The sequence below is a fragment of the Scatophagus argus genome, chromosome 12, assembly GCF_020382885.2.
Source record: "Scatophagus argus isolate fScaArg1 chromosome 12, fScaArg1.pri, whole genome shotgun sequence".
Taxonomy (NCBI): Eukaryota; Metazoa; Chordata; class Actinopteri; family Scatophagidae; genus Scatophagus; species Scatophagus argus.
In genome coordinates, this window is record NC_058504.1 from 16,319,854 (window position 1) to 16,331,140 (window position 11,287).

Here is an 11,287-nt window from a genome sequence, read left to right on the forward strand (position 1 = left end):
GATATTTTTTACATTATTTTATTCTGATTTTTATTAAGGATTTTCTTTGACCACAGAACATATGTATGATCTGTGGATGAGTCAGCCAATAGAGGGAGACAAATAGTTACTGAGTTCAGGCAATGACTCTTCTCCCATGACTTCCTCTTTGGGCAGATGTATTTATATTCTTGCCATTAGCAGCTTTTGGAGACCAGCTAGAAGCTCTACTAATCATTCAGTTACCTGCTATTATAGTTCTACTGTAACATCTCAAGAGCAAAAAGAAAAACGCTTTAACAAAATTAATCCATTCACTTCAGTGACTATTGACATTTTCTTTTACTGTGTATCTCAAGGATGAAGCACTCCATTCAAGCAGGATGTACCAAGTGGAGCCGTTTGTTTGACAATGAACATGGACACCAGCTTCAGTGCTCTTACAGCCTTTATGCTACAGTCTCCTGCCACAGGAAACAGCAGCAAATGATAATTTATAAACCTTGCCAGCCTTGAAAATGTATGAATTCAGTGTTGTGCCGGCTTACATAAAGCATGCAGGGCTTCATGGCTGCACTTAGTACAACTGAGGTTTCTCTTCCTTGATTTGATTTAAAGCAGTCACTACCACGTGCATTAGCTGTCCAATAAATGATGACCGGCCTTGTGTTCTTATCTGCACTGGAATATCATGTACAGTAGGCAGCAACAATTAGCTCTCATTTTCTCCACACAGCAATTCATTGTTCAAACCAGATTGTCTTATATTATTATTAAAGAATACAATTCAGTGATATCGCTTCTAAAATCAGACCATTTCCTCTAGAGAAGTCAAGTACAAAGCAAAGAATAAAAACTTATCCACCACACTGAATCATCAGTCTGCATGGTCACATCAGATTCTGCTGCCTCTTTACTTTACTAGCTTCTCTTACTGTGTTCTGCTTAAAGTTGTAGGAAAGCACAAACCATGCTAATGCATCTGACCTTCACTGTAGATGCTGTTCCACTGGTACCTTGTTGTTTCAAAGTCCTGACTGAAGCCTGAATCAGCGTATCGTTGGCTTGCAGATCTGTGAGTTTAGGGTAGAGTCGGAGAAAAATCTGTGTGCGGCAAAAGTGTCATCTCTCTTGAGGATGTAATCTTACCCAAAGGATAGATTAATGTCATCAGCTGACAGTCTGTTCTGTGGATGAATGAGCAAGTTGATGTGTGAGCCAAGTGTCAACAGTGTTGTGCTTTAAATATTTGGTTTCACAAATAGTCCTGTTGCCTTAAAGAGAAGAAAATTGTATATATCCATCCATTTTCTATACTGCTTATCCATCAGGGTTGCGGAGGGGGATGGAGTGGACTCCAGTCAATCACGGGACTGACACACAAAGACAGACAACCACAAACTCTCATACTCACACCTAGGGGCGATGTGGAGTAGCCAATTAACCTAATGTGTTTGGGATTGTGGGAGGAAGCCGGAGAATCCGGAGAAAACCCACGCAGGCACAGGGAGAACATGCAAACTCCACACAGAAGGGCCCAGACCAGGATTCGAACCTGGAACCCTCTTGCTGTGAGGCGACAGCGCTAATTCTCATAAGCGCAAGTGTCAGTTTTTGATATCAACGGTTCAGTTCGTACTGGTGTAGATGTTCATTGTGGATTACATTACAGATATCATCAATAGAAGTCAACAAAGTGTAGTGGAGAGCGCTGTCGCCTCACATTGAGGTTCGATTTATGGCAGGTGTGTTTGCACTAATGTGTGTGTTTGCTCTGGGCACTCCTGCTTCCTCCCACTGTCCAAACACAAGCAGGTGAAGTCAGTTGGTGATTGCCCATAGGTGAGAGTGTGAATGGCTGTTTGTTTCTGTATGATGAAATGGTGACCTGTCCAGAGTGTACCCTGTCCCTCACCTGATGTCTGCTGGGACTGTTATTCGCACCAGTGAAAAAGTAATTATGGATATTTACATTCAAAGACGGACAAAATGTAAGTATTACATGTGAAAATATATTGGTAACATGTCAAAACTGTCTCACGGATAATTAACATTTAAATTTACATTTTAACTAGTCAAAATTGCATTTTGACATGTCAAAATGTCATGTCCACCAGTGAAAGCTAAATTGTTACTGGACAGCCCTATTGATTACATGTTAAACAGGCTTGCCAGATTATCTTTGTGTGTCCTTTCTGTAACTAAATAACTTGTGCTGGTGTTAGTAATGAAGTATACGTATCTTGCTCATTGTTACAATAGTTGATTTCTGTTGCGCCAGATAGTTGATCAGTTAATAAAATCTTAGTGTTAAGCCTGATTCAGAGAGAAATTAATTGTGCATTTTGCTATAAAATCTAAAATCTAACATCTGATGTATTTAGCTAACAGATGGTACAGCTGCAGAAAAAAAAGCCCAAAGTGTAATACACTGGCTGAAGGTGGCGCAAAGGTCATACATGCAGCTATTTTTACTTTGTTCGGATTTACAGTTTGTGATGACATCGATATCTCTATTTCTGCAGGTATGAAACAAAATGCTGCATGTGAAATTGGGCTGACTGCACAGCTCTCCCTAGTGGAGAGTCTTCAGCTGCTAAAGGTAGATAAGAAACTGACTTTAGCTTGCTGTCCAGTAGAATTATGACATGTCCTTATTCTTGTGAGTCTGGGCTTTTGCTAATAACCTGAAGGCTTTGTGTAGCTCAGGCCTTTCAACCCTCATGAAGTCTGCTGAGTTTCTTACTCTGCAGAATTATTAGTGAAATTTTCTGCGCTTCGTTGCACTATATTGACCGGGGCTTGCAGCCCCACAGCGTCTACACATTTGCGTTCAGGATTCCACCGACCTGTTCTGGTCTTTAGGCGAGCGACTGTGTTGGCTCCACCCGGTCTATATATCAGTGTAAGAGTATGGCATAGAAGCTGACTGGCCTTCATTTGACCCTCAGAGAAGAAAGGACTCTTGTTCTTGAAGGGGTGTCACTCACTCATCTTGAATTCCCTTGTTTTTGAAATGGAAAAAGTCAAAATGAAGTAAATCATCACCAATATCAAAACATCGCATATGATTTAAAATTGTGAAGATAAGACTTTTGATTTTTAGATTAGCTATTTGAATTTCTGTAGTTCAGGTTGAGCATGATACATATAGTTGATGCAATATAAATGCAATCCATGCTGGAAATAATCTCATGTGCAGCATTTAAGTCCCTATTTTTTTCTCCTTCTGTTTATGGCACAGATTGATCAGACAACTCGTATCATAAATATGGTTATGGCACTTTAGCAAGCATAGAAATTCTTTTCTGTTGAAAGAAACCCACAACTTTGGAATATTAAGTCGCTACCAAAACACCAATTGATCCAAACAAGCAGTCAGTCATTGAGAAACACTAACTTATTAAGTGACAGTGGGAAAAGGGTTCTTCATGAAAGTAAAGACCATGTCAGCACCCAGATAGGGCTTTTAGTCCCACTGGAATGGACTACAATTGATCTTACTGATTCATTCTGCATGGCCAACTCTCCTTGAAAAACTCAAAGGCGCCCTTTCAGTAGTGGGTGATATCACATTTGCGTCAGCTAACTTTAATAACTTGTTCATCACATGACAGTACACAGCTCCTCGCCTTTTCATGTGGTGTGTTAGAGGCACTTTTTAAGAGCAGCTAGGGTGGAGACTGAGGAGCACAAGGGAGTTATTGACATGGACACTGATAGAAATACACGTCTTTGTAACATTTGGAAAAACCTGATGCACTCGATCTTTAAAGTTGTGTGCTCCTTTCCGTTAATTATTGACTCAGAAGAACTTATATGAGTGAGTTTGATCCACATTAGGAGGAAATGACATCCTCTCACACCGGGAAGACACGTTTATTAAATGATGTCGTGATGCCTGAGCTTTGAGTTGTTTGTTGACCTGACGGGTTAATGGTTGTAATCCAATGAGTTTCAGTAAATACCTGAAAAAGAGTGATTGAATCAAAGACCAGTTTAATTAGTGACGAGAGGACTTATATATGTGAAGCACAAAACTATCTATTCTCAGTCTGCGGGGACCTCAGTCGCAGGATTGGGCCATGGGGCCAGGCTGAAGGACGGAGCTTCATAACTCACTGCAGTGGCTCTGCTTTAAAGACAGAATCACACAAGAGCTAATTGCATGTCACCTGCTTTAGCTGGAATATTTATTTTCATTAGATATACAGTATTTAAAGTGCTTCCAAGGTGCTCAACTAGAAGAGCAGGATGTCCAACATATGTCGGGTGTGTTGCTGGCGACAAGGCCACTTATGAGGACAAATTTTTAAATAAAATCAGTGATTTTGGGTTGTTGTGTCTAACTAGGGACAAATTGTGTTTCAAATTTGTTTCAGTTACAGCTGCATTTATAAAACATATATGTTTTATTGTAGCCATGGTGAAGACTACAGGAATGGTTAAAATAGGAGAACAGCCTCTTGAGAATGAGCATAACATTGTGCCTTTAAAGAATAGTTTGTCATTTTGGGAATTGCTCTTTCACCAGACTGCTGGTGTCCCAGTAACCTCAAGACGATGACAAGACCCCCCGAAAATCACAGTGCCCGATCAAAAAAATAGCACTAGTATATAATAATCCAAAACGAACCCTTTTTACACTTTGTTTACACCATGAGCACTATGATTTATTTTTTTTTGTATTGCAAAGTAAGCTTTCAACAGCCTTGGAAATTACTGATTGGTGAGACACTTTGAGACCATACAGACAAATCAGGGTTGTATTCAGATGAGTGGCGCATTGTTTATGATTTTATGTTGGGTTGGGTAATAACAAGTGGGGCACAACATGATAATCATCTATGTAAGCCCTGAAAGCAAACAGAACATTAGCACTACTGTTTTAGGTATCGTTAAACCAGGACAAGTTGGTAAAATTGTGGCATTTGAGACTTTCACAGATAATTTTCCAGACCTTGGACACCATACTTGGACAATTCCATCTTGTCTCTGAAATAAACATTCATGTTACCCAGTAATATTTTTCCTCACTTGGTGTTTCATAATGCTAGCAAATCAGAATTGTCCAATAGCCTGGTTTATGACAAATATTTGGCAACTTATCCCCTGTGTAATTTTTCAGCTTTTCCTTTCCTTTCTTGTCTGTTGTGTGTTTCTTCCTTCCCGGTGTGTGTGTGTGTGCTTGGTAGGCGTGGCCTCCACATCATCAGCACCTGGTAGTTCTCCACACCTGCTCCCTATTTGCTTCCCACAGACACTCACATAAATACTCAACCTCGACTCGTTGCCCGATTGCTCTGGCAGCGAGGTGGTGGCTCTTGGCTGGTTGCTCCTTGCTGCTTGACTTACGTTCTTCTTGACAGCTTAGCTAAGCACATCTTTATTCCCAGGAATAGCATGAAGTTATTGCCTTGGGCACACAAATTGAGATGTTCCTTCTGAGCACCTAAAAAGTTTCATTTCTATTCAGAAATACTGAAATTCAGAGGCTTTGAAAGTTGCTAATTAACAAGTTAATAGCCGCCTCTCTGGGATATTTATTACATCAAAACCCCACCATGAAGGGATCAGCTAATGGCTTTCTGAAAATGGCCAATTCCTTACACCCCTAATGTATCAGAGTTTAAGCTTTATTTAGCATGAAATGTGAAATCCTATCTCTGCAGAGACATGCTCATAATCATGCTATCCCTTTACATATAATCAAAGAAAGCTGACTTCACATATGTAGCTGCCAACAAATCCTACTTAATCATATTAGTGTGAAGCATTCTTCAGTACCTACGACTTCTTTCTCACCCTCTTTAGTGCTGTAAATCTCCCACTCTAATATCTATTGCTGCAAGAAAATTCAGTCACAGTCCATCTGAGTTTGGTTTAAGTGAAGTCATGGACAGATAGCTATTCTCACTAACCAAGTTTCTTTTCTGCGAGTGGGAAAGGCACCCAAACACTGTGGCAAACCTGTTGAAAGAGAGCTTTGTAGTTTTCAGGAATGACAGAGGGAGTCTGCAAAAGCACATGGAGCTGCGACTGCACGAAGACATCCACATGAACACACGCGGACACTGTGCTACTCAGCCACACAACAGTTCTGGCCTTGATTTTGCATGTAAGTGAAGGAAATTCACCAACAAATTCAGACAACAATTAAAATCTCACTCATTATTTGAGAAAATGGTGTCACCACAGGGGCCATTTAGTGGCTGTTCTGAAGCTTTCAAGTCACATCACATCATCTTCATCAGTAGAGTGGGTAAGCTCTGTTACCAAGGACAAAAATTTAAAGTGCTCTGCAATAGCAAAAAGGCAAACTCAGAACAGCTACTAAGTGGAGCTTTTTTCAGTTTTTTTTTTTTCAGAACACGCTGAGCCTCATTAAAATCGAATACATTAATATCTAAAAATGAAAAGCAGCAGCCATTTAAGGCAATTTTATAAAACCTCTCAAAAAAGTTTACTTTTCCCATTTGTCAAGTTCAGCTGTACGTTCACCTGTCACAAACACATCACGAGAGAAGTGCATCTACAGACAACTACATTTTGATTCGGCACCGCTAAAGCCGCACACACCTACCACCCAGCTGCCAAGGCTGTTTGAAGGATGTGTGGTTAACAATCTGTGTAGTAAGAGATACACTGTACTCCGCATACACATCAGCCTTGGCCGTGCATACTGCTGGCCGTATTTATTCTTTGAACCTCTGAGCAGATTTGTGTTTCTGCACCTATTAAACAAGTCTACAGGTTTTAGCTGCCAGAACTCTCATCTTCCGGCCTGTTATTGCCTCCTGAGCTCTGAGCCAATAGCTTAAACCTTATTCTCCCCTGCACGAACAGTATGTTCCCTGGCAAGTACACTGCAACCACAGCTATCAGAGGATTCTTCATGCAGATAAGCTTGCTGTCTATAGTCTTATATTATTAAGATTAGAAATAAAAAAAAATCTTTATCACACATCCTCAGCTGCTAAGATTTCTGAGGACAAACTGAAGTTAACCTTTTTATTGCTGTATTTGCTTTAATAAATCTATTCCTGACTTTTTGTGGTGGTCAGACAACATAGGATCTGATAGAAAACACAAATAACAGCAACAAACTTTGCGAAACATGTGTTTATTGTCAATAAGGGCCTGGTCTTTAAGTGCACACTGTGTGTAAGGCCTCAGCAGGAGTCTCTCTCAGCAAGACAAACACCCCTGAGTCTGGCTGTGCGTATGAAAGCGTTAAAGTGTTTTTCAGTACCGAAATTGACTGTCAAAATCGATGTCCACATTTAGTTTTGATATGGCTGAGGGTTGTCATATCACATTAAGATGGATACCTCGTGGGAGGTGTTGTGGGGAAGTGTGATGAGTAGGATCCCGTCCTGCTGGAGCAGCTAATCAATATGCCTCACAGACACTCTCTTTTTCAATCTGAGCACAATTTTTTTCTTTTTTTTTTAATGCTGCTAACACAGTTCAATCTAATTTTGTGCTGTGGAATAAATAAAAGGCTGGATTCAGTGTATGGAAATGTGCTCTAACACATTTCAGTTCTTGTACACTCAAGCATATCCCCCACTATTTAATCTACGTCTCACACCTTCTATAAAATAGATGATCAAAACAATTAAGTTATGATGCATCCAGATTGGGGCTTGAATGTGACCTGATTCCACTCTCATAACAGGGTATGTGTGTGTGTGTATGTGTGTTTGTGTGCACGCGCATGTGCCTGTGTGTATTTGTGCATGTGTATTTATGCATGTGTGCACACTGATTTAAGACAAACCACACTTGGCGCGGCGTGGTTGCATCCTCTGTCATCACTCCATCAGCCGTGATTAGGAGGAGACAGAACAAGTGTGGAAGTGATTACATTGAGGTGCCTCAGGGCTGAGGCACCTGATCAATATTCAATTTCTGTTATTTCTCCCAACACTACCATCCCACGCAGGGCTGCTCGATGACTGGAAGGCCTGACACTGCTCATTGAGACCGAGAATCACTTAATCAAAGAAAGTAACGAGATTCAGTGGCATCGATAAGCGCATGTTAGCTAATTTGTTTAAAGCAGATGGATATTTTCTGGTGAGTGCAGTATGACAAATTGAGGAGTGTTCTGGATATGAGACAAATCATTTTCACTAGTTGGCCCCGTGTGTGTTTCCAGGTGTACATGTGTGATGTATTAGTCAGCTGTGAACTGTTTTTGTTTGTTTGTGGATGTAGTTGGTAAGTGGATGGATGGATAACAGACACAGAAAGCTTGCATGGAAACTCGCACATGTAAGATGTGTCAAGGTGGTGTGCAGTTGATGGTGGTGTGTGTTTTTTTAGAACTTTTGAGGAAAGGAACATTTGGGGGAAATTTTAAAACTTAAGATGGTTTTTTTTGGTAAGATTTACATAGAGATGAGGGTGCATTCTTGACCTTAGACACAGCAAACTGACAAAAAAAATATTTTTATGTCAAGGTCCACTTACTCTGGATGCTCAAGAGATAGATTTAGGGTGGAGAATCAAAATAAACTGGTAAACTGGTAACCCACTTAACATCTATTAAATTTCAGTCCATCTGATTTATTAACAAATTAAAGGGATCATTACTATTCCAATTTTCTTCTCAGTGTCGTGTGTAGGTGTGAATGTAAAAAGTTTGTGGTTTGCACCTTCGTGAAGCACATAAATACCATCTTTGATTTGCTTATGACTGAATGAATAATGAATAACAAATAAATCTTTGTTACTTAACTGATCTTTTCCCAGGTTACAGATCACCAAGAAGATTTCTTATCATCTGAAGAGTCTCACTACCCTTACTGTAAACCTTGGTTTGTAAGTGCTGCCTAACCCACTGCAAACCCTGATTAATTCACTTCTTTATAGACCGACAGTCATCTCACAATGTGAAACTAAGAGGTGTATCAAAAAGAAACAATCTTTTGAGCAAATCAGCATAGAAAAACATGAGGGACCGTGATAAGCAGTGTAACAATCCTGGACTGCAGAGGAGCAGCTTGGATTCCTGTCTCTGGATCATTTGGTAATCTGAATTCCCTTTGTAAATTCAATTTTTGTACAATTTACTGCAGGAATGTGGTCTGCAGGGAGTTGGTGATGTTTTTGAAACCTGTGGGGCTTCCTTGATTGGTTATCCCTTGACTTGGTCAATACAGCCCACTTGATTGACTTGGCTTGATTTTGGTTACGGCATCAGAATCATCAGCATCAGAATTGTCCTCAATTTGTCCTCAATTTGTCCTCAATTTTTATGTAAAAAAATTAGGTTCTGCCAGGAATTTAAAGAAGGAGTTTAACATTTTGGGAAATGCATTGTTAGTTTGAACAAAATATCAGATTATTTCTATCTGCATCATTTTCAGTTCCTACTCTCTTTTATCGCTTTATAAAAAGACTAATGTAGTACAATCTCATATAGAGACAAACACAATATCAACATGTTGGACCATGACGTATCTAATAAAGTGTTTACTTGACCTTTCCAGGAAAACGCTGCTGAGAATTCTTGCCTAACTGCTCACTATGTGCTCGTAAGGAACAGAGAACGAGAGCTCACACTCGAATGATTTTAATCAAAAACCTTCATGAGACCACAGTGCACTTTGACAAAGTCATGTGGGAATTACACAAAACACTCTTTCTACACAGACTTCTATATTCTTTTTTTATTGTTCTAGAGTGCGTGAAGATTGGATACACATGTTTTGCTGTGTATCTGCAGGATCATTTTGGGCAATGCCTGGAGGAAGGTATTTGTCAGTACAAGGCAGGTCATTATGTCTAAGTGAACCAAGGGCAACACTTTGAAGTTTGTTGTGAGCCGAGTTCAGTGCGCAAATGCGCTTCCAATGGGGATCATGAATGGACGCCATTAGCCACATACCAGCTGCTTTGTCAATTCCCCCTTCTAATCCCAAAGTAATGTCTCATATCAACTCTCTGCCAATCACACAGTCTTTCTCTGAGGGCATTTTTAATTTCTGCTAAGAAAGAGAGTTTTTTTTTATTTATCACTTTAGTGATCTCTTTTTGCTGGAGGAAGGAGGAGGAAGTAAGTGCACATCAAGCCTATATGGTTTCTTTTTTCACTCTTCTGTGGCTTAACTGCCACTGCTGTGCAGCTAAGTATACACCAATCAGCCACATTAAAACCACCAACAGGTGAAGTGAATAACATTAATCATGTGTTTACAATGCAATGTTCTGCAGGGAAATCTTTGGTTGTGGCAATCATGTGGATGTTCTTTGACACACAAGGACCTCAACAATGACCTGCAGACGCCTCGGATCTCAACCTGATAGAGAATCTGTGGGACGCGCCAGAATAAGCCAAATCCAACCTCTCAGTGGGTGGAGCTTCAATGCACAGGACCCAAAGGACCCAGCATTCCGATGCTGGTGACCACAAAAAATCAAACAGGTGGTTTTAATGTTGCTGCTGATCTGTGTATGTACTCAAATAGTGTATTTAAGTACAATTTTGAGGTACTTGTACTGTATTTGAGTATTTCTATTTCCTGCCTCTTTATACTTCTGCTGCATTACATTTTACCGCACAAATTTATTTGACCACATTTTTATTTGATTTCACTTGCTTTCTGACAGAAGTCATAAGACCTCAAGCCCACTGAACATCTCTGGGAACATTTGAGAAGGAAAAACATTCAAACATCACAAGACTGTCTGTTGGATGCTCTAAAAGAGAGCTGGAATGTAGACTTTCACATTCAGAAGAGCTGGCTGAGAAAAAAAAAATGTGTGGGAGTGTGAGCTCTGATAGTGATACAGATTTCTGAGGGCTTTTTGAAGACACATTGTCACTGTGGCAGAGTTGCAGAGGACACATCTGATTAATGACCAACCGCATGCAAAACACCTTTGTAAGGTGTCATTATAAACCCTGAAAAGTTCCCTATTTTACAGCCTTGAATCATCTAACAACCAAACCATAAAGATAAGTTAAAGGGTAAAACCTGTGTTGTGTGTTTGGCCATACTGAACATGAAACATACGTGATCACACGGAGTTGGAGATGTCAAAAAGCTTATTTAAGCAGCCGAGAACACACACAAAATCTCTAGACTTGTTTGTAAAATTGTGTATTATCTGACCCCCACCCCTGACCATGCAATGGCTGCAATACAAAATTCTACTGTTTGTAATGTCTAAAAAAAATTACAAAAAAAAATCAGTTCATTTGTATTCATAAATCAAAATTCAATCATGTTTTCTTCCTATAAATCATACAAGCTTTATTTTTCTCTCTCTGATGGATATTGCTATGCCTGTTTTC